The 25,506-nt window shown below is 39.7% G+C and overlaps 1 pseudogene; it reads right to left on the bottom strand.

The window, feature by feature from the left end:
- Positions 1–7,569: 7,569 nt before the first annotated feature.
- LOC147425190 (uncharacterized) lies at positions 7,570–10,024 on the bottom strand (annotated as a pseudogene).
- Between the last annotated feature and the right edge of the window lie 15,482 nt (positions 10,025–25,506).

Genomic DNA, 25,506 nt, shown 5'->3' on the forward strand with positions numbered 1-25,506 from the left:
TTGGGGACCACGTTAGAGTAATTCAACTCTGTAGTCTCGAGTAGGCCGAGCACGTCCGCAATCTGCACGAACAACATACAATGGTGTTTTGTGGAGCAACCAGACAGCATGGCGATGTCGATGGTGATTTCTTGACCGAGTGTGTTCCAAGTGATGTAATGTGGATGCCATGGGGTAGGTGGTTGAATTGGCCATGGAATGAACTCAGTCCATTTATGCATGTAGTGTCTGAGCACCCGCTCTTGCAAATGTGGGTAAAGACAGTATTGCAACTTATACATTGCAGTCTCAAATTTTGGTTGTTGCTCAATCAGATCAGCTGGGATCGGCCTACCCATTGTAAACTGAAAAAAGAAAAAGCATTCAAATCAAGGAAGCTAATAAGTAGTCAAGTCTGTCATAGTCTGAATGGAAAAAGAAATACATTGTTGTAGCCAATGATTAACGTTATATGACAAAGACACTGAAAAAAGAAATTAATAAAGATGGCATAAGTTCGCAACTATATTTTATTATTTTTTTTCAAAAAAGATTATATTCTCAACCTTGGTGGATGTCCAGAACAATGTTATAACCTAATGCAGTTGTTGTTTTGTGTTGTTGAATATGGTGAAGACAAGGTGCAACATTTGTACATTTTTAATTTTTTTATAAAATATATAAGTTGTTGCTACATGATTTGTCTCTTATTAGCTGATAATTTTTTGTAGAAGTATTAGACATGGGGTTGCTGGAATGGATTGTCTGTTTCTCTTGATGTTATTGCAAGACATCTAGGTAACAGTTGAATCCTAAAATTTGAAAGCTGAATGATGTTCATGTAGAGGAAAGCAATAACATAAGGTAAACATAATATGATAGCGAGGAAAAAATTGCAGAACATAACCTGAACAGAACACAGCATAAAGAAAGTCTCACAGATAATAGAGAAGCATAACATAAAAATTATGACAGGCACTAGAGGAAAAGACTCTTGAGAAGCGATTGAATACAGAAGAGAAAATTGAATGGGAGTTACTACCTCAGAACAAAAATTAAGTTTCATTGCACACTATATTTCTCTATGGTGTTTTCAATAATAGTATTTCTTGCAGTTTGGAGGATGTTCCTTCAAATTATTGTATCCTTTCGTGGACGTTGCATCTTGAGTAATTATCTCTTGTGCTTCCAATGCAATAGCAGTTCTCCTATCGTTTGTGTTGTGCAGTACATGAAACTAAAAAATTTGACAAAATGGGGAAAAGGACGATACATCATGTTTCATCCGTTTTGGTGGATTTTTCATGTGTGCTCTTTTCCTAGCTTCAAAATCGGATGTCATGCCTATTGATAGCCGTTTTTCGGCTTTCCATAATTGCCATAGTAAGCTACCTCACCCTATCAAATCACTCAAACATTTTGGTTATCCCTACCATTTCACTGTACATAGGCGTGTGTGAGTTAGTGGACTTTTCTCATATCTTCTTAAAAAACCTTAATTAGCTAGTCACTGGGTTAGTTGAGCCAAAAAAATAAAAAAAATAAAAAATATAAGTATATTATGGCCCATTTGTGTGTAAATATTTCATTGTATATAGGGCCTAAATAAAATGATTTTTCATAATTATTTTGGTATTTATTTAAATATTTCTACCTATGGTGTGTTATTTATGCTATGTACATTGACTCAACATTACCATATTTTTTCTTACCATTTTGTGTACTCTTTATTCCATATAAAAATAATTTCATGCAAGCTTCTCTTATTTTTGGTGTAACTCCATCCCAACAAAAATCCAAAAAAACTAGTTTATTTATGTGTATATTTTTTCACTATTGTCATTTTTTCCTTCCTACATCTATTCTCTATTACTCTCATAAATTAGACCACCAAAAATATTCATCTTTTTATGGTAGACTTATAATGAGAGAGATTTATTTTGACCCCTTTATATTTTTTCCACCTATATTATGTATATTTGAAATGTACATATTTTTTTAGACCCCTCAATATTTGATTTTCTTAGTTATACTATTCACTTATATCATGATCTCAATAATATCTTCAATTATAGACCTACCAAATAAGGTCAAGGGTATGTGGAATGCATGCATGCACCATAGGGAGCTCACTCTTGGAGGTATTCGAAAGAATCATCCAAAGAAGGACCTCACAAGGACCTTGTGCAGTGGAAAATACAGTCAGTATTGCTGAATTTTTAAAGATCACATGCTCCCCGAATTTGAAAAGGTAATAGAACAAAAGTTGTAGCTCATGAGATGAACTTTCACCTCAAATTTTTTCATATTTTTTTGAGCTACGAGCTGTGAGCTATGATTTTATTGGTGGACCCCAGTTTGCTCATGCTATGCAGCCACACTCCCTCTTCCACTTTATCATTTTCCTCTTTCATACACGCTCCTCCCTCTCCTTCCCACTCTCAAACCTGCAACTCCCATGTCCTAATTCACCCTCTTCACCATTGCCACATCTCTCACACCTCCATAGCCTTCATCCTCCATTTCTACACCCTATGTGTCCCCCTTTCTCTCTACATATATGTCCATATTACCATACTCTCTTCAACTTTGTAAAGAACTTCAAAAAATCAGCAAAAATCCAAAGATAACCTCTGCAAATGAAGGATTTTATCATGAATTTTCCAAGGTTTGAAATAACATAGCTTCATCGACACGCGCTGCTTCGCCATGCTGACTGCTTCTTCTTCCGGTGCTGTAAAGAGGTTAATGTCAACTTCTCCAAAGCTTCAACCTCTCTTTACAAGCTCATCCCTTCTCTAACTTTTCTCATCATATATCTCACCATTTGGTAAATGATTTTGTAAATATTTTTTAGTGATAATTACTAACTACTAACTAATCACTTTGTGTAGTTAGTTGATGTCATGAGAGAAAATGATTGTTTGGAACTAATCTTTGTGTGGTTCTAGCATTGAGAAACTATGACACGCTATACCTTTGATGATATCCCAATCTTCTTTGGAAATCGAGAAGAAGATGTTGATGATTTTCTTGCTGATTTTAGAATGGTTTGTCGTATCCTTGGTAAAAGGGATGACATTGAAAAAGGGGATTTTCTATTGCTATGCCTTAGAGGAAACGCTGAGCAATGGTTTTGGAGTATGTCTTCTCAGATTCAAGATGGATATACCCAAATTTCCAAAGCTTTGAAGACCAGATTCTCTAAATTTCCAACAACAGAGACAGCATGGGATTCATTAGGGAGACTTCAACAACATGGTGAAGACTACTATGCTTATGAGGATATTTTTTCTCGTCAATGGGGAAGATGTGGATTTAGTTCTACATTTCCAGATTATGTAAAAATGGATCAATTTATTTCGGGTTTGTCTCCTTTCCTAAAGATTAAGGTTACTTGTAGTGGACCCTCTACCTTTGAAGAAGCAGTCACTATTTCCCGAAGGAAATTTCACAAGTACTTCTACATCAAAAATGGTTTCTATCATGCTTGAAGAACCAACCATCATGAAAGTGTTTCTATCAAGAAGTCATCTCCTTTTCCATACTTGCCTCCTTCTACTCTGACAAATATTGAAGAAGTTACTTACATGCCAACTGATTATTCAAGTGCTAAAGTGTGTGGCCAAGATTCAAATGTGGAATCTCTTTCTTCTACCTTTATCACAAGCATGCAAAAATCGACACAAGATATCTCAAATGGCATTGATGATTCAATAATGGATACATCCAACCTTTTGGCGGAGGATCAATTTCTAGTCCGAGCAGACGAAGCTTTTGTGCAACATGACTCTATGGAGAATGAAGACCTTGAAGGTAACCTTGATCTTATGGAATGTGCTGAGAGTGTATCTTGTATAAAAGAAGAGAGTGAAGAATAAGATGAAATCATAGGTGGGGAGATCATAGACCACATTGATCATAAAGAGATGATTGTGTACATGCAATGCAAACTCCAAAACAAAGTAGAAGAGTGTGAGTTGAATCCATGCGAGGATAATCTTCAAGAAGTGTTTGAGGATGTTGAAAAGCATTGGTATGACCCATGTATATTAAGCGTGGAGGAGCCTATCATGCAAGAAGCCAAAGTTTTAACAAAATCAAACAGTAATCCGTCAACCTTTGGGGTGGTACAATGTGAGGAGTTACAACCTTGCCAAAGGGGGGGCTTAGAAGGGGATGAAGAACATGGGAGAGTAGTAAAAAATAAAATCATAAAAGAAAACTGTCAGAAGGGTATCATTCTCTCCAATGGTGTTTTAGTGGGTGGCTCTTCATTCATGGGACAATCTCTTAGCAAGAAAATCCAAACTTTTGAATCCCCAATCATCTTCACATTGGGTTTCACCTCTTCAAAGTCAAATTCTCCTCTCTTCACATATACCTTTCATCAGGAGCACCATGCCTTCTTAAGTGGAAGAGGACATGAATACTTGGTGAATCTTTCCTAAATCATGAAGGTGATAGAATTTTTGAATTGATGAGCCTACCCAGGTTGAATGAATTTTATGAGCTACAGTTCATGAATTTTCTCATACAAGCTCTTGAAGATCGTAGCAGATATATCAACTTTACACAGGAGGAAGAGCAACCAATCTTTTATATCACATTCATAGTGATAGATGCAATGATGGACAACAATAAAATCTACAAGTTTCTTCAACCAAAATCAGTAAGTGATTCCATACCATACGTCTCTCTTTGGGAAAGATATTTCAAGATCTTTGATCCTGGGGGGTGCTTATGAAAACTTTCTCAATGGAGCAGGTCTACTCAATCACTTCATTACATCCTACTATTGGCTCTGGGAACCTTCCATATCACACAAGGTTTTTTAATCATACAACAAAGGTTCTTCAAAGATGAGAGCAGACAAAGACAGACGTTACACAATCTACATGTTGTATGGTCAGATAAATGGTACATGAATGTACCATTATCTAAAGGGGGGGCTAATGATAGCCGTTTTTTGGCTTTCCATAATTGCCATAGTAAGCTACCTCACCCTATCAAATCACTCAAACATTTTGGTTATCCCTACCATTTCACTGTACATAGGCGTGTGTGAGTTAGTGGACTTTTCCCATATCTTCTTAAAAAACCTTAATTAGCTAGTCACTGGGTTAGTTGAGCCAAAAAAATAAAAAATATAAAAAATATAAGTATATTATGGCCCATTTGTGTGTAAATATTTCATTGTATATAGGGCCTAAATAAAATGAATTTTCATAATTATTTTGGTATTTATTTAAATATTTTTACCTATGGTGTGTTATTTATGCTATGTACATTGACTCAACATTACCATATTTTTTCTTACCATTTTGTGTACTCTTTATTCCATATAAAAATAATTTCATGCAAGCTTCTCTTATTTTTGGTGTAACTCCATCCCAACAAAAATCCAAAAAAACTAGTTTATTTATGTGTATATTTTTTCACTATTGTCATTTTTTCCTTCCTACATCTATTCTCTATTACTCTCATAAATTAGACCACCAAAAATATTCATCTTTTTATGGTAGACTTATAATGAGAGAGATTTATTTTGACCCCTTTATATTTTTTCCACCTATATTATGTATATTTGACATGTACATATTTTTTTAGACCCCTCAATATTTGATTTTCTTAGTTATACTATTCACTTATATCATGATCTCAATAATATCTTCAATTATAGACCTACCAAATAAGGTCAAGGGTATGTGGAATGCATGCATGCACCATAGGGAGCTCACTCTTGGAGGTATTCGAAAGAATCATCCAAAGAAGGACCTCACAAGGACCTTGTGCAGTGGAAAATACAGTCAGTATTGCTGAATTTTTAAAGATCACATGCTCCCCGAATTTGAAAAGGTAATAGAACAAAAGTTGTAGCTCATGAGATGAACTTTCACCTCAAATTTTTTCATATTTTTTTGAGCTACGAGCTGTGAGCTATGATTTTATTGGTGGACCCCAGTTTGCCCATGCTATGCATCCACACTCCCTCTTCCACTTTATCATTTTCCTCTTTTACACACACTCCTCCCTCTCCTTCCCACTCCCAAACCTGCAACTCCCATGTCCTAATTAACCCTCTTCACCATTGCCACATCTCTCACACCTCCATAGCCTTCATCCTCCATTTCTACACCCTATGTGTCCCCCTTTCTCTCTACATATATGTCCATATTACCATACTCTCTTCAACTTTGTAAAGAACTTCAAAAAATCAGAAAAAATCCAAAGATAACCTCTGCAAATGAAGGCTTTTATCATGAATTTTCCAAGGTTTGAAATAACATAGCTTCATCGACACGCGCTGCTTCGCCATGCTGACTGCTTCTTCTTCCGGTGTTGTAAAGAGGTGAATGTCAACTTCTCCAAAGCTTCAACCTCTCTTTACAAGCTCATCCCTTCTCTAACTTTTCTCATCATATATCTCACCATTTGGTGAATGATTTTGTAAATATTTTTTAGTGATAATTACTAACTACTAACCACTAACCTTATTGTAAAATGCACCCTCTACTAGAGTAGGCACTCCCCAATTATTCACTCAATCCTCTCTCCTTTCATCCTCAATAATTCTCTTCCCTTGAGCCCACATCCATGTGACTCAAAGGACAAGAGAGACCCACCCTCATTCAAAAAAAAAAGCATAATCTTTTATTCCTTCAAATAAACTTGATTAGGCCTAATCCTAATCGGGGCTTCTAAAACCTATAAATAGAGCCCTTCTCTCCCGTGTAAAATCATCACATGATCACACTACACCACACCATTCTCAACACATAACACACCACTCTTCAAGCCTAGTTGTGTAGAGTGTGTGCATCGTGAGTGCTCTATTCCATCATTACACATAGGTGCATGGAGAAGCTTGAAGTTAGTTATGCCATCTAGAGGGGTGGAGTGTATGCCATACTCTTCACCACACTTTTAGCCTACTCTTGTGCATAAATAAGATTTATAGTTTTGGGTGCAATTGTATGCTGCAATTACGACTCTTCTCTCCAAATTGACTTGATAAGTTGGCTCATCAGGTGGTTGAAGGTATATTGTCCTTGAAGTTTGTTGTGCCATTTCATGCTTGGTGGTTTGAGGGCTTGTTGAATTGTTTTCCAAAACTTTCAATTGTAAGAGGGTGCTCGGTGAGAGGGCTCCCGTGACCCTAAGACAATTTGTGTATTGGCAACAAGGTCAAGTTTTGTGTTGTCTCTCTGTTTCTCATCAAGCTTTGTGTGCATCTAGTCTTTAAGGATAAGACTGAGTTGCTCAAGTTGATTTGTGCTCTTTACCTCTCTCTGGCGTGGTGAATGTTTGTGTTTGGTGTGTGTGGCTATCTTGCATTCCCCTCTCTTTGTTCATTTGAGTACAAGGAGATTTCACGTGCGTCCTAGTTCGCATCTACAACTAGGTAGTGCCCCTTTTCTTGTTTGGTTTCTGGCTGTGGGCTATTGTGTCTCTGATTGTGCTTGCCACAGCCCCAATTGAGAAGCACGGGAGCCTCGAAGGGTGTATAGAGGCCTCTCTTCTTGTTGCCCGCCCCGGACCGCCTCACTATGTAAACACAGATATTGATTTTGCACCTAATAGAGTAAACTATGTAGTTCTCTTCATCTGTCGTTGTCTTTTGGGAGCTAGAATAGCGTCGGAACGTGCTGCTTCCTCTTGTGAAGTTGTTATGTTGTTGGGGATCTCCTTGTTGGTTTTGTTGTCGATGTCCTGCACTGAAGTGATGTGCTGAATTAGTATGTAATCAGATAATTATATTCTATAAGGGGTGCATATGGTTACCATGTAGTGGTTCAAGCTTTCGAAATGGATCAGTTGTCTGACCGAAACGGGCATGAAAAAGGTCTCTATTAAAATGCCATGTGAATTTCTCATCAGTTAAGATTGCTCTCTCGTTCCCTTTGAATTCGTTCCCAAAATCTTTGACCATGCTGGAAAGTGCCTGGCTTGCTGTATTCTTGTCAAGAACGACCAATTTGTCGAGGGCAATTTTGTAACCGTAGTGTAGCATCTTGATTGCATAGGTGGTGATACCAGCAGTCTTTGTGTTCAATATTTCTTGGGCTTCTGTGTCTAGCAGTAGTTTGTTTGACTCATCGAAGTCAATGCCCAACAATAGCAGTATCTCTTTTTGTAACCCTGTAGAAAAAGAAGGGTAGATGTTGTAGAAGCAACCAAATTTGTTAACTATTAGTGTTTGCAATACAAGAATATGAAGAGCTCGAAGTACCTATTGCGAGCTTTAGCTCGTTATTTCTATATTCTTTGTTTCGATTGATGCATTTATTGATGTATGAGAGGAGGAGTTGAGTCGTGCGGAACCCTTCGATGAATGCACTCGGAGCCTCGCCAGCCATATTTGCTAGGCGCATTTGATTTGAAGATGGGTATGAAGAATAATTGTTTTTTGGTTTTGAGGTAGCTGCGATGTTGATGAATTTATCGAATATCTGAATGATAGAGAAAGAGGAATATGATGGTTGAGTTTTGTACATATTGAACGGCATAAAATCTAGCTACAAAATAGACTAATTTGAGGAATGGTTACCTGATCGGTGTCCATGAGGAGATGCTAGAGGTTGTTACTCGCTATGAAGAAAATCTGCAGTCAAGAAAACTATCGTCAAATAATTTTTTGTGTAGGCCATGCACCTTACGAGATGAAAGACCGAAAGAGCTAGAGGACTTGTTTGTGAAGAAAAGCAAGAAAATGTCTAAAAATAAGCGACGAAATGTCTAAAGACAAGCAAGGAAATTTCTAACCACTGGGGAGTGTTCTACTGGCCGGCCAGAACATCCTTGGGGTTGGGATGTTCAATATTTTGAGATGGCGTCTTTCTGTCACTCGAGAGAACATTACGTATGCCAATCCTGGGGCGAAAGCTTGTTTTATAATGAGGATTGCGTACGCGAGTGACAAAGGGAATGTGATTTTGTGGAACCATTTGCAATTGATTGCTCTTGTAGCATGTTTAGTCCTTCGTATTGTCATGGTGGTATCAGTGGAAAGTAGCATTACTTCTATAGTAGCAATTTGACCGGTACAGTCGTATGAATAGGACAGTATACGGCAGGTGGATCCATTCGCAACACCCATAGCCAAGTTAATGTTTTCTATGATCATACATCTAGCCCCAATTGCAGTATTGTCCATCTCATGGAATGACTTGTCTTGGAGCCATTCCTGCAGCAATGGTTCGTCAAGAGCGTTGGTCTTCAGTGGAATGGAAACAATATCAGATGCCGAGAAAGACTTTTGCAGAATCAAGTTTTTGTACTTATATACGTCTTCCCTATGAGTACATATCAGTGTAGTAGCGTGTCATCGATTACTCGCAGGAGTTCAGTTTCATTGATTACACACTGTGACAGCGTTTCTACTATTTGTTGTTCTGTTGGTTGCTTGACACGGATTGTATCCAAGAATTGGATGTAAGTGGGGTCTGCAGCATGGCGAACTGAGAAGGTCATGTTGTGGGTAGTGGCTGCAGCGATGTAAGCTGAGTTTTGTATACTGCAAACATGGCATAATGGGTCCTGGTGATGGCAGACTGGAGGGTTGCGCCAAATCCCCAAAAAGCAATATGAGCTTCTGACTGAATGGGTCAAGCAGTGTTCCGTTGGTGATGTTAACTATCTGACGAACGACCATATTGAAGATTGTACTCATTAGCATTGATATCTCGTCTATGATAATGATGGTGGCACCATGTATAGCGACAAATCTTTCATCTGTGGGATGAATTGCTTGTGGGAAATGTTGCTTAGAACAAGGGATCCTGAATTGATAGTGGACTGTGGTTGCAAGGCTGCTAAGGCGAGCGGCTGCTGCTCCAGTTGATGCAGTCAGGATAACGGTCTTATTATTTTTTATGAAGCTTGAGGTGAAGAATTTTATGAGGAATGTTTTTCCGCATCCTGGAACACCTGTAATGACATGGAGGCCATTACTCAGGCCTGATATACGGTCGAAGATTTCTTGCTGTTGAGAGGTCAGAGCTGCATTGTTGGTCTCAACGAACTCTTGTAGTAGGTTCAGCATTGTAGCACGACTTTGAGATACTCCTGGTTCAACTGTGTCATTCACTGTACAAGTGAGTGGATCTTCACGATTGAGGATGAACGTTTGTTTTATGAGGTTTAAAGTGTGTCCTGTATTTTCAGAGACGAGCATATTGCGCTGGGTGTGCTCATTTATGTACATCTCCAAGTCCTCATCATCAAGAATGATCCGATGGATTTTGCACTCTAGGAAGTAAGAAGAGAGTGTGTTAGTTGGTGATAGAAGCTCCATCTAGTTCCTAAAGGGAAGTTTGCAATAAGACATTGAAAAAGAATCCCTCTTTTTGATGGCCAGGATCGTACTCTGTAAATCTGATTAGGCGTTGTTTCTCTATGATGCTGATGTTGTACGCATCACGGAAACTCAGTACAGGAATATGTTCTGTGGTAGTCATAGAATGTCATCTTTTCAAAATGAAGGGGCCTTGCACAATATAAATCAATTGGATGCATGACTATAGTCTGGATACGAGATAGCAACCTTTTCCGTAGTGATGGTGGAGAGGAGTCGATGTATTCAACCCGTTCACTCCTTGTGATGATTGGAATCTTCAAACAGTTGATTGCTGCCTCTGTCGCAGATATTGGCTTTGATAATACAGAGGCTGCAATTAGTTGAAGCTTTACTTTGTCCAAGCCGTGAAGTCCAAGCCTTGTTGCATCGTCTGTGGAGAGGTTCAGTTTTCCAAGGGGTTCTGGTTTCATTGCATATTTGAGAAGGTAATGCGATATAGATGAATTTGTGACTCTTTTAATATTCATGTGTGCCTTCCATAGGAGCAAGATTGTGGGATGGTACGGGAAAACATTTCGATGGTCATACCCAGGGCGGTAGTAAAGCCATCTAGCAGTACAGGCATCCATAGTTGAAGTCGTACTGTACTGTGGTTCGAACGGAAATCCGTATTTGCACACTCTCTGATCCCATGACTCTGCAAGAGTCTCTGCATTTGTGTATCTGTTTCGTGGTAACGAGGGTTCGTAGCTCAGTGGTGAAGGTGTCTTGTGATTCTGCTGGTATGTATGCAACAATCTCATTTGTAACTCGGCACAAATCTTCGTTAGAGATCCACAATATGACATGTGCATGCAGTGAGCCTCGATTTTGCACTTTGTAGCGCACCATGTGATGGTCTACATGGCCAAGTATGCTGCTTCCATTGATGATGTGTTTATTCAGGAAAGCGTGCAAGCGAAGGTGAAACAGTGTTGCACACTCTACGGGGCAATCGTTCCACTTGAAGTCTTGGTTGTAGCCTTGAGCAATTTTTTCAATTGTGATCACTTCTTGCCATCTTGTTTGGGAAACCTCATCAGCAGTGAATGTCAAGAACAGATGTGGTAGTCCCCATGTGTCCACCATTGTTATGAGGTCTCTCAAGTTTTGTCGATGCCATGGTGGAGTACCTGGCATTGTGGCTGGGAGATTGTATCGAATAATATGCTTCATTGCATCATGTGTAGATGCCGCGCTGTGTGCTTGTTTGTAGTTATCAATATCCCTTTGTAAAAATGTACTATTTGTGGAGTTTGCAATCATGATAGCTTGTTTCAATTGGTATATCAAGAGCAAATATGGCTTGTACAATGTGTATACAGAGAAGGAAGTTCCGATTCTCATTCTAATGTATTCACTGAAGTTGAATTCTCCTTGGTAGTTTCCTTTTCCTGTGGGAAAGAGGAAAGGGAATATCCCTGATTCTAATGTAGTATCCTGCACTTCAGATTCATGAGACGGAAGTCCATTGTATTGAAAACTAACTGTCCGCTCGCTTAGATAAGCGGTATCACGTATTTGTATGGAACCAAACTCGTGTTTGTCTTTAGCAGTAAGTGCAGTTCTCTTTGTTGTGCTGAACAAATTTTGCAATATGCTAATTTCACATTGTGCTTCTGCTTGTTGCATAAGTTCAAATGGATTGTTCTCTGAGTGGTCCTTTACGATATTCTGTATAGCCGATGCTGATAGAATACAAATAGATGTCCTTTTGTTTGGCTGCTCAGCGATGCACTAGTACTTCTTGAGAATTGGATTATTCTTTATGTTGTATGCTAGCACTGTTGCTAGTGGCGTGTTTTCAAGTAGCGAAGTTGGCCGAGACATGTTTTGCTTTGTCGACCAGCAGATTAGTGGATTGTCGAGTAGCGATCTCCTATCAAGCAAGCCTTTTGCAACCGCAGTTGCTGTTTTTGTGACGCTGATTGTAACATCGATGACGCTAAGGAGTTGCACAATTAGTTGATTTGTGTTTAGGATGGCTTGTATGTAGTCGGGTTGCAAGAAGAACAACAAGTCCAATTCACGTTGAGATTATGCATTGCAGTTTTTTGCAATAAGGTTGCACTTGCTAGCTTCGTGCGTGTGGTATTAAGACCATCGTTGTGGGTATCTTTTTTTGATAGGTTGCAAATGCCACAACTTCCGCAAATGGAAATGTTGCAAGCTGTGATGTTGCATTCTTCTTGCCAAGCCTCATAAATATGTTGCACATTAAACCATGAAGAAGCAACAGGACAGAGTAGAACTTTTTGTCTATTCATAGTTTGAAAAGCGGCGTATTCACGGCGCCTTTTTCGGGTAGCACGTAGCATAGTAGCGATTTCCATTGAGAAGACCTACACTTAAATGCAACTGTGAACACAATAGATACAAGTTAGTCTGATTCAAATTAGAAGGGAGTAATATAATGAAATTGGACGACGAAAAAAGAAGTAGAAGGGATGAATATAATGGAAGTAGGCAACAAATTAATGTCCAAAGATCTATTGCAAACCATAATGGAACTTTCAGCTCAATAAATAAAAAGAGCTTGGTAGTTGCGATAAATTTTCTAGGATCAGTGGAAAAAAGAAATACACATTTCAGAGATAGGATGCAAGCATTGTTCAGGGTGCATGTGCAAATGTTCCAGATCTTTATCTAGATCAGCGAGCGTCTTTCTTTTAGACGGATTCTCCAGAAGGTAGGCATTGTTGATTATATTCTGTATGGCTTCAACCTCTACAGCAATACTTGTTTGCATCAAGTCAAGTTTGTAATACACACAAAATTTGTTGCAGAAAATACCAAGTTGATTGATGACCCATGCAAGCGCATATACATCGGTTGATTTGCTCCAAGGGCATGTAAATCTGGTATTCAAGAGTTCGGCTACTCGCCAAGGCCTCTTGGCATGCTCTTTTGGCTTACGAATATTTTTTGGTCTTCTCTCATACGGTGGTCGAAGGGCAAGACCCCAATCTATAATGCCTACTCTTGGTATTCCCTCTCTAGTGAAGTCTAGCATAATTTTCCAAGGGTGAAGGTCATTGTGAATAAATCCATTCTCATGTGCAAATGCCAAATCTTTTATTAGTGCATGAATCAAAGACGAAGCATGATTGATGATAAGCCTGCATTGCTGCAACTCCAGTTCAGTTGGTTTTTTGTGTTTTTGATCACCCATCGCAAGTACAATTTCACAGATGCTTCCAAAAGGTGTAGGCACACACTCCATCAAATTGCAAAGGGAAGATACATTGAAATAAGGAAATATAAGTATCCATGGTGATTGAATTGTATGTGCAAGAGCACGCACAATACCTCGGTGATTGAGGTCAACACTGCTCTCGATTGCGAATGATTTGAATTGTTGTTTTGCTTGACCTTTGAATTCCTTATAGCAATACACATTGTTGGACGGAAGGAAAGAAATCCCTTCGATTTTGCATTCATAAGTGTTTTCATATGACCCAGATCCTAGTTTCCTTCCTCGTTTTATAGCCTCAAATGGAATGCCCAAGGTGACAAAGCAAAATGAGTTCAGTACAGTTTTCTGAATGTGCAGACTAGACATCGATTCTCTGCTATCTGGATGGTCTCCTTCCGCAATTTCTTACTGAAGGTGTTATGTGTGTCAATATTCCTTGCGCAAGTGGATTTTTCCTTTTCAATATTCCAGCAGTTATACCAATGTTGTAATTTCTCCATTTGTATGCCCTCTGGTAAGTCAGCTCGCAGGTCGATAGCGCATTTTGGTATGTCTCCAACAATACTAAAGAGAAGATGCTGCACGTCACTAATATCTACGCCCTCAAACTTTGAGGCTGTTGAGCGGACCACTTCAGAGAGCAAGGCCTGCAAGTGCCGCTCATCTCGCAAGGTTGTTGTTATCTCGTCTAATGTGAGGGCATCCACTACACGCACTAATTGTGTGCGTAATCTCTTTTTCAGTTGCACTGCTTGATCGGGAAGCATTTTACCTACAACCATTCAAACGACATTATGATGTATTGGCGAGAGAATTTATCACTTCACAGCTCAAAAGGGGAGCGACATTTGTTGCATCAATGACCAGTATTGTATTGAATAAATTAGTGTGTATAAATGAATTTTGTAAATGACATCAAATAATTGATAAAGCAGTGCAATATGTTTGGGCAAGATCGATGCTCGTAGCCTAGGACGGGCCCATCACGTACAAACTAATAGGAAGTGCAATTGTTTCACATTGGATGGCATGCTAAGGGTAACAACTAATGGGAATTGTGCTCCTACAATGGGAACTAACAGAAAGTGGCTCGATTAGGCGCAACGACATGGGGGGGTTCAAAATGGTAGCCAATGTTGTAGAACGGGATCGGATCTTTGTAGTCGCCAAGTTAAACAATGGAGTTCTATAACTAATCGCAACTTTACAGTTTAGAATGGGGGGTGTGTAAAAAGGACGCACTCACCACAGTGTGTTTGGATGGGAGACAACGAGATTTGCAATCGAGAGGATGATTGGTGTCGAAGTAATCATGCTTTTGGTGTGTGGTAAATTTTACAGTTGAATACGGGGATGTACACAAATGAGATATGCCGACATCTGCAATCGATAAGATATTTGATGTCGAAGTGATCAGGCTGTCCAAGTTTCATATAGGTCCCTATATTTACGCCACAGCAGAACTAAGCTTAATTTTATAGTTTAAGACGCTGAGGTGCAGAAATGAGATGGTGACTATAGTGTGTGAATGGGAGAGCACGACATTTGCAACCGAGAGGACGATTGATGTCGAAGTGATCAGGCTTTTGGAGAGTCATACAGTCCTTCACATTTACCCAACAACAGAAGTAAAATTCAGTTTTCTTCTTAATAGCTTAAATTGATATGTAAAAGAAAAAACCCTAAATTGATATGTACAGAAAAACGATCTTTGAACTTGGAACGATAAATTGATAACACAACAACATAGTACTGCATAATAGATGAACCGTACAATTCAGCAACATGCACGTGCAAAATGCTAGTGTTTTTTGTGCAAACATCGTGCACAGAATGCTGGTGTCTTGTGGGAAAAAAAACCATACATAAGTATGGTGTGGAGTTGGCACAATTCTCCACATTTTTTATAATACCGTAAGGAATGTGCCCTTCCCCCGCCACTTTTATCCCCTCCAATGTTGAAGGGGGGCTTATGCTTTTCCTCTAGTGTTAGAGGGGCTAGTTTTTTTAGTAAAATATTTTTTTTTTTATAAATGACAATAGTTTGTTAGCTTTGCTTTCTTACATTTGATTCAAGGAACAAGCATGCATGCAGTATTTTTCAAGAAAGGACTAGCATGGCCACTAGTAACAATATCATCGTGAAGTACTTCAAAAAAGTAATTGGCAATAGTATAATCGAAAAGCCTTAGACTAACAATATGATCATGAATTACGCAAGATGCACGCAGACTCCCTCTCCCTCTCTCTCTCTCTCTCTCTCTCTCTCTCTCTCTCTCTCAAGAACATTGTTATTCGTGGAATTCCCGAAGAGAAGTTAGAGACACCTCCTTCTCTTGCCATTGTTATTGAATATTTCTTCAAAACCGTCTTTGGCATGTCCGGAGTTATGGTCTATGGAGCACATAGAGTGGGGAAGCAAGGAGCTCCTCGCTCGGGAGAACGGCCAATTGTATGCACCATGCCAGATGAGACCAAGCGAAAGATTATCCTTGATAATAGTTGGATGTATTTGAGGAATACAAAATGTTTTGTATGTGAAGATTGCACTATTAAGCAACAAAATATGCATCGCAAGGCATATGAGGAAAAGAATAATAAAAACAAGGAAATCTCTCATGAAGAAAATGTGCCCAAGGAGGAGGCAAGTCTCTCAAGCAAATAGGGATGCGTGACCTATGAGACCGAGTTACAATTGAAAATATGCTTTTGGAATTGTAATGGATACCCATGGAATGCGGGGGTTGGCATTGATGAACTAACAAGCAAAGCCGATGTTGTACTTCTTGTTGAAACTTGGGAGCATGATACACAAAGGATTAACGGCTTGGAGGATTACAATGTACATTCATTGATGTGGTCAAAGAATCTCAAGCAACAAAGAGGACAAGGAGGGTTAGCATGTATGGTTAAGAAAGGATTGGAAGATTTTGTATCAATTGTGAAAGATGACAAGTACAAACGTTATGTATGGCTGAAAATTATGACACCAAAAAGAGCACCCATTTTTGTAGCCGGTTGCTACATTCCTCATCATGATTCTCCCTTTTATGCTTGCATGGATAGAGATCAACCATTTTCTGGTTTGGAAGAGGACATTTCTTATTTCAAAGGTGAAGGTGATGTTATTGTATTTGGGGATATGAATGCTCGCACAAAAACATTGCAACATGATACTCAACAATTTGATATGCCATACATTTCAAGGGAGTTGGAGGAAGTTCACTTGTATGATCGTACTTCAATGGATGAGAAAGAGCCGGATCACTATGGAAAGTTACTTTTACACATGTGTAATAGCACGGGTATGCTCATTGCCAATGGTGTATCTTTGTGGAGTGGAACCAATGGATTTACATGTAGAAGACATAATGGGGATAGTGTGATTGACTATATGCTACTCTCTGAAGCCATCATGTATCGCATAAAGAGTTTTATGTTTGGTCAATGGACCCCGGAATCCGACCATCGCACCTTATGTATTGACCTTTCATGTGGAGAAGCAACTAAGCATGATAATCTCAGCCAAAGGAAAGAGAAGTTATCACTATGTATGGATTTCAAACGGGCACCAATGTACATTGAAATGGTTGAGCAAAAATTATGGATGACAAAGCTTCAATGTGATGCACCATTGGAAACTAAATGGGAAGCTTTCAAGAAAGCTATTTGTTCTTGTGCGGAAGAATGCTTTGCCATAAAGCATCTCCATGGTATCAACAAAGATAGATCACGCAAAAGGTGGTTTGATAAAGAATGTCAAGATGCTCGAAAGTCCTTGATAAAGCTTGATGCAACTATGAACAAAGACAACTATCAAAGTCATTTGCATACATACAAGGCATTGATTCAAAAGAAGAGAAGAAGATGGGAAGTAAAGCAACAAGAATTTCAAGTCCAAGAAAAAGCACATGCATGTGGAAGATTTTGGAGAAACTTGAGAGGCAAGCGGGTTGAGAATTTTGGTAACTTGAATCTAGTGGATATGTACACACATTGTAGGCAATTATATGAGCAAGAAAATACTGAAAAAATGCCATTTTATGGTTCACTCCCATGTATGCCGTCTTTTTTTACTATTGAGGATGTATGCGGTGGGCTTGAAAAGTTGGCCACTCGCAAAGCGGGAGATCTTCAAGGTATCAAGCCGGAGATGATCAAATGGACGGGAGATTTTACCCATGAGTGGATGTGTGATATGTTCAACCTTGCACTTCAACATGGTATGCCTTATGATTGGAGTACTAATTGGGTTAAGCCTTTGCATAAAGGAGGGGATGTAAAGAATGTAAGCAACTACCGGACTATAATGATTGGGTCTCTTATGGCAAAGTTATTTGGGTGCATAATGGAGATGAAATTGAGTGATTGGGCTGAAGAGAATGACAAGCGTGCAAAGGGACAAGCGGGTTTTCGTCGATGCCATAGCACCATTGATCATCTTGTCACTCTTCGTGTTCTCATGGAGGAAAGTCGGTTGAAAGGCAAGCGATTGTATTGTTGTTTTGTGGACTTTAAGAAAAGCCTTTGATATGATTCCACGTAACAATTTGTGGAGAAGGATGGAAGAACTCCAAGTGCCAAGTGAGTTTATGCTTGCGGTTTCTCGAATCTATGAGAAGGTGATTTGTCAATTGCGCATGGGAAGAGAAATTTCAGAAATTTTTGTAAGCACTATTGGGGTTAAACAAGGATGTCCATTGTCACCAACTCTCTTTGGTCTATGCATTGATCAATTGGAACAAATGGTACTTGACTTTATGCAAGAAGAAGGCATTGAAGAGGTCACTATTTGCAATGCGGTAATCATGCTTTTGTTGTATGCGGATGATGTAGTGCTTCTAGCACACACTTTAGAAGATGCACAAAAGCTTATGGTTGTCCTTGAGAACTTTTGCTTGCATAGTGGGCTGATTGTAAATGAATCCAAAACAAAGGTTATGCTTGTGAAAACCAACCATAAGGAGAAGCCATGCATTGTGTACAACAACGAGACACTTGAAGTTGTTCAGAGATTTAAGTACCTTGGCCTTGAGGTTCCATCCAATCACAAGTGGCATGAATGTGCTATGCGTCGTTTGGAAGCGGGAAAGAGAGCATATTATGCATTTGAGAACATGTGTAATGCGGGAAACATCAAGTGTTGGGTTCTCAAGAAGTATCTTTTTGATGCATTGGTGACACCGGTTCTTCTTTATGGAGTTGAAGTGTGGGGTGGGAGCATCTCAAAGTCTACTTGGAAAGAGTTTAAGAATGTCCAAAAGCGTTTTCTTACAAACTTTCTCCAAGTTAAGACACAAACACCATATATGCTCCTACTTCTTGAGTCGGGATCTCTTCCAATTGAGGTTATGGGCATGGAAAGGGTTGTGGAGTACATGATAAAGATGCGTCAAAACCCCTCACATCGACTTCCTACAATTGCATGGGAAGCAAGCAAAAAAGTTCAAAAGACGCATAAAAGCAAGATCTTGAGCACGGGATGGATGCAAGACATAAAGAAGTGGTTTGGGAGATGGGATGCATTACACTTGCTACATGATGCTTCAATTGACTCTCAAGTGAATGAAGCTTTTCTACAACGCCAATGTATTACGGCTTGGGAGAAATCCGGTGGGTCACGCTTCATACATTACACCACCTATATTGCCCCCAACTACAAAACCATGTTCTTCGCTGAGAGAAGAAACCGCACTCACACTTACATGCTTGAGCCTATTCCCTTGTCCGCGATACGCACTATCGGAGCAATTCGGCTTAGCTCCCATTTCCTTCGATGCGAGATAGGGCGTTGGGGCAATGGAGAAGAGTCAAATCGATTGTGCACATTATGCTCACTGCAAGTTCGAGAGTCTGAGTACCACACACTACTAGAGTGCTCAGCTTTTGATCACATCCGAACTTGCTTCTCTCACATTTTCAGCCATAACTTAGACCTACACACTTTCCTCTCCCAGCCAAAGTGTGGGCTCTCCATTGCGACTCTCATCACTACAATTTTGGAGCATCGAGAGTCACTCATCAGCCGTACACATACTACATCACATGTAACTTTGGTCCCATAGGTCATATTTGACCTCCGAGGACGATAATAAAATCTATCTATCTATCTCTCTCTCTCTCTCTCTCTCTCTCTCTCTCTCTCTCTCTCTCTCTCTCTCTCTCTCTCTCACTTGGAGGCAGCTAGAAAAGCAAAAATCCTTCGACTAACAATATCTTCGTGAATTATAATTCCAAAAAGTAATGGGCTACTGCTCAACAATATAATCGAAAAGCCCTAGACTAACACTACCATTGTGGTTTTTTCTTTTTGTCTATATTTTCATCTTGCGATTGCAGACTACACTCTCTCTCTCTCTCTCTCTCTCTCTCTCTCTCTCTCTCTCTCTCTCTCTCTCTCTCTCTCTCATTCAATAGCTCCTCAATGGCTACATGTTTAAGGTCTCTTGGGATAGTTTCTTACGTCATTAACAGTCTCTTAGACTTACAATATCATCTAGATACATGTATGTTTGAAGTTATTTTCACAGCCTCGACCACCTCGCAAGTCCATTGAAATTTGTAGTTAGCAGACGTATCGAGCAAAAGATATTGCAAAACATAACGTTCGAAGATGCATATGTGTTGGGGGGATGCTTGTGCCCATAAAAAAAAGAAAAATCATACGCATGCATGGCGTGGAGTTGGCACCGTCCTCCACAAATTCAATAATCCCATTGGGAACGTTCGCACACCAAGAAAATGTCAACCCATGGAAAAGCTCATTGCAGGTTTATGGCAGCAGGCAGGGTCGCGACAATGTGGTTGAGCCTGTGCCGGACGCCAAGTGTGACAGGTATCATTGGATGTGTATGCTAAATGTGGCTCGAAGTTGGTCGAAGGCTGTTCTGAAGCTTTGCTAGGTTGAAAGGCATCAAAGTGTTGAAGCTTGATGGAAATCGACGCGAAGTGTTTCTGTGATATGTGCACCAAAGCTACCTTGTGCTTGAAGACCCTTGTCAAGCAGAACCCTAATTATGGTGGCTCAGTGGTTTGGATGTTAGGTTTGTGGCTGTGCTGCCTTCTCAATGGAGGCACTGCTCAAATTGACAGGGCAATTTCTCAACAAGTGAAGGGAAATTATGTGAACTTCTTTGATAGTCGGCATTGAAGCCCTGCCGTGGGTGTTGGCGGAATGAGCGGCCGTGGGTTGGCCGCGGGTTGCGTTCGGTGGGAATGGTCACTAAGTTGCAGTATAATTTTTCTTTTAAGAAAAAAGATGCCATAATAAATTAAAAAACGAGATGCAGTCTCTGCAGTCGACTGAAGGCGAGAGCACTATTTGTTGGAGTGCCGCCATGTGCAGGTCACAGAGGGAAGGAGGGAAGAGGAAGGCACCATCTGTGGTGGGAAGGAGCGCGGAACAGTGAAGCCCTAATTCTACAGCGACAGAGGTGCGACCATCCTTATCATCGGCAACATCATCCGCATCTCCAGTTCAGGTGTTTGCATCAGAGGGAAGAAGCAAGATGCAAAGTGGAAAGAGATAGCGTAGGGAATGCAGAGGACGGGCCTTGGGGATGCAGACAGGAGAGCTGTATGTGACAGTTTCTCTCTCTCTCTCTCTCTCTCTCTCTCTCTCTCTCTCTCTCTCTCTCTCTCTCTCTCTCTCTCTCTCTCTCTTTCTCTCTTTCTCTCTCTCCCCCCCCCCCCCCCCCCCCCCCCCCCCCCAGCCCCCTGCACGACTCTCTCTCTCTTTCTCTCTCCCCGAAAAGCAAGACTACAGAAAATATTAACGAATTACCTCTCCAAGCTCTGCTCTACACTTGCTCCGCGTCAGTTGCCTTGCTTTCTCTCTCTCTCTCTCTCTCTCTCTCTCTCTCTCTCTCTCTCTCTCTCTCTCTCTCTCTCTCTCTCTCTCTCTCTCTCTCTCTCTCTCTCTCTCTCTCTCTCTCTCTCTCTCTCTCTCTCTCTCTCTCTCTCTCTCTCTCCGCGCTAGGGAATTGCTTGATCTCTCTCTGCTGGGTGCTATATAAATTGGGTGGCCGCGGCCATGCTTTTCTTTTCTCTCTAAAAACAAACGGCCATGCTTTGCTTTGCTCTCTAAAAACAGAAGGCCATGCTTTGCTTTTTTTCTCTCTAATAAAACGGCACGCTTCTCTCTCTCTCTCTCTATATCTTCGTTAATTCTTCAAACAAATCAATGGATGCCAAGTGGCATGCCTCTTCTTGCTCCATTCGACAAATCGATATTACGTAATCAAGGTAAAGAATAGTTCGCTCTGTGCTCAACCCGCACCTTGCAGTGAGGGGAGAGTCGCCTCACGACAACTGCCCCATGACCCTTGCGTCCCCGCATGTGGCTCTTTTCTCTTTTCTCTTTTCTTGTTCTTAGGGAAATTCCATGCAGGGTAATGTCCTTTGGCCTTGGTAAGTAGGTATCCTATTGGCCACATGTGAAAGCTTCTATTGAGAGCTATGTGTGAGATGTGCATAGTGCACGCTCATAATGCTAAATGTGAGACATTTAATCTATTCAAAATTCTAGGTGGAAAGTGGAGCAGCCTTGCAATGGAGTACTATTAGAGGTCATGGTGGTGCCATACCGTCTGATAGTGGCCACTTGAAACCCATGTCAAGATTCATTCCAACTAGGACCACACTGAAGAGTCATTAGTAAGGTTAAAATTTTGTGGAATACTTGCATTAGCTCAACGAGTTTCCTGAGGCATTTGATAATAATCCTGGAACGTAGGTCTCTTTTTAATTTGGGCAGACACTTTTTCCATGATTGGCAATCTAGTCATGCATGTTGTCCTCACAAACACCATGGAACAAGAAGTGGGACAACTGTTACTTGCCATCATCAACACCAAAAAATACATCAGAATATATTTTATTAATGTGGAAGGCAACTGTCATCATCCACCCACACATGTTATAGATGGCATGAGCTCATATTGTTATGTCTCTGTGATTCAATAAAAGTTCAATTTGGTTGTTCAAAACATGTCCAAATCATTCTTAAATTCAAAGAGCAAGACCATAAGGTCCCTACTTCCCTATGGTTCCTAGCTTAAGTATCCATGAGGCCATAAACCTTCCCCTCATTGAAATGATGTTAGTCGCCTGCAAACAACCATCATATTCCATAAGAGTACTCCTCGAGAATGATCGATGAGGTCAAATAACCATTAGTATTCCAAATTGATTCATTACCAAGAACTCTCGCCCAAACTAGCAAGCCATTTACCACCTTTAAAAAAAATGTAATTGTCATGTCTTTGAGAATTGAGTAATAGCTTAATCAATCTTTAACCCTGATCATGAGAAAGCCCTATCATAGTCATCTAAGAGTGTTCAAAAAGACCAATTCTTCAAATCATGGAAAAACGTCAGGGGATTTTGTTCTAAAGGATAGAAAGAGAAAAACTTACTACTAGATTAGATAGTCACTCGATATACTATGTAACCAACATCTTTTCCAGTTGGTGAGTTATCTATAAGATAGCCTCTTATGATGAAGAAAGAAGAACAACATAGTTTCCAAAGTGTACCTTCATATACTGAAGGACAAAAGATCGATTTTAAGGAGGAATTTTTGAGACCTAACACTTGGCACCCAAGGTAGAAACATGATAAACCTAATAAGTTTTGATGCATTGCAATATGAATTTTTTAGATTGTTACCCGAAGTCAACTCAAAACATACACCCTCTCAAGATTACGATAAACACAACTATTTGCTTGCTTAAGAAGTTAATCAGCTACCTTTCAAAAATTTGATAGGTAATATAATTATCCGAATAAACATAATGACCAAAAAAGTACTTATGAATTTTGTGATGGGATATCTTGATCTTTGATAATCGTTTGCTTGGAATGATTAAAGAAACTCATTTTTCCTTGGAGCCTTATTGATAAACCAATAGTAGAAGGTGTTGTTCATTGGTTGAATTTTGTCATTTGGTGCATGTAAATTTAAGAAATAGATGAAATTATACGATGCCAATTTGAGCAATTGATAAAATTCTACGAATCCAATTAATGAAGTTCATGAAATTGGTAGTGAGAGGGGAGGGGTTCAAATGTCTTGGACCTATTGGAGCTTTTGAGCTTATATCTCTTTTCTTTTAAATATGGTTTCCAAGGGCATTGGTTTGGTCAAGGATTGTAGTGGGTATTACCTCTAGTAAGGCAAAGGCTTGAATATTAAAGCTTAGACTTTAAAAAAAAAAAAAACATAAGCCTGCAGCCTTCAATAATATAGTCAACATGCAAGCAGGGTAAAAGATGCTTTGTTGTGTGGCTTTCACTTAACGAAAATATGTGTGTGTGTGCGTGCGTGCGTGCGTGTGCGTGTGTGTGTGTGTGTGTGTGTGTGTGTGTGTGTGTGAGAGAGAGAGAGAGAGAGAGAGAGAGAGAGAGAGAGAGAGAGAGAGAGAGAGAGAGAGACCCTGAGGCTAAGGGTAATTCTATGCCTCACAATGAGTTGGTAAATAGTGGCAACTCCTCAAGCTATGATTTTGCCTTTTGTAGCACTTAGCACTTATGAAGGCCATCTTCAGCTCGTTGTCAACATCAAGAGCTCTTTTTCTCAATCAACTAGCAAGTTTAGGAGTGAAACCTTCTGGCTAGGTTGATAGCATAGTGTGGCTTGTAAAACTCAAAGCTTCTAAATTTTTGGAAGTAGATGTCGTTTTGTGTACCCATAACATTTTGCATGCCAATCCAGCAATGGGAGCTCACCAAGAAAGAAGCAAGTGTAGGAGCACTTGTTCTAGAGATGCTTGTTGAGGAAGAGAGAGAGTGTACATTATATATGAGAGAGAGAGAGAGAGAGAAGCGACCTGGCAGAGAAGAATGTGTTTTGACGACTTTCACAAATATCTTCACATCAAGATTTGTAGTGCTTGTGTTAGTATAGAAAAAAATTGTTTTTCTTGCTTTGTTTATATGTATAAGGCTTAGTACTATCTTCAACAATAATGAAAATTGTACAATATTTATGACTTTTGTATGAAATCTTTATCCACCCACACATGTTATAGATGGCATGAGCTCATATTGTTATGCTAGTCTCTATGATTCAATAAAAGTTCAATTTGACAGTTCAAAACATTTCCAAATCATTCTTAATTCGAAGAGCAAGACCATAAGGTCCCTGCTTCCCATGCCTCCCAGCTTAAGTAGCCCTGAGGCCATCAACCTTCCTCTCATTGAAACGATGTTAGTCGTCTATAAACCACCGTCATATTCAATAAGAGTACTCCTAGGGAATGTTCGATGAGATAAAATAACCATTATTATTCCAAAAATTGCACCTAACTGCAACGCATATCTCCTATTCCATTTTGCCTCATACAGTTTGCTAGGTCGATGCTTGATGATGGACCCACCATGGAACTTATCCCCTTCCTTACCTTCGCGAAAGGAGCATTACAAACATATTGCTTCTGTATAACATAAATTACATTTTGAAAGAAATTAAAAACAATACTATATGAAAAAAATATGTTACTAGTTGTCTTGCACCAAGGGACCCATCTCCTATACCACGGTTTATAGTTGTTACTTATCAATTTTCTGGGGTGTACCATTGGCTCGAAGAATAGTCCTTGACACTATTTCATTTTCCACACACATCTTGACTTTCTTAGCCATAAGAGAGATAATGTTTAGCAAGAAGTTGCTTAGTACATAAAGAGTACTATAGCATAAATTCTTCTTAAAAGTAAAAGAGATTAAGTTTACATAATAAATAAAAAGAGTACTTGTTTACATAATAAATGAAAATTATTTTTTGAATTTTTCTTCCAAAAAATTAGCTCTCTCCCACTCTCTCCCTAATCAATGCATTTCTCTCTCCATTTGATTTCAATATTCTTCTCTTCCTTTCCCTACTCCATATCTCTCTAGCTATCCACTCCCACCTCTCTCTCTCTCTCTCTCTCTCTCTCTCTCTCATTGCCCTCTATTCCCTCTTTCCTATCCTCCCTCCCATTCCTCTCTT

Source organism: Adiantum capillus-veneris, chromosome 25 (assembly GCF_014529385.1).
Source record: "Adiantum capillus-veneris isolate H3 chromosome 25, ASM1452938v2, whole genome shotgun sequence".
NCBI classification, from domain to species: domain Eukaryota; kingdom Viridiplantae; phylum Streptophyta; class Polypodiopsida; order Polypodiales; family Pteridaceae; genus Adiantum; species Adiantum capillus-veneris.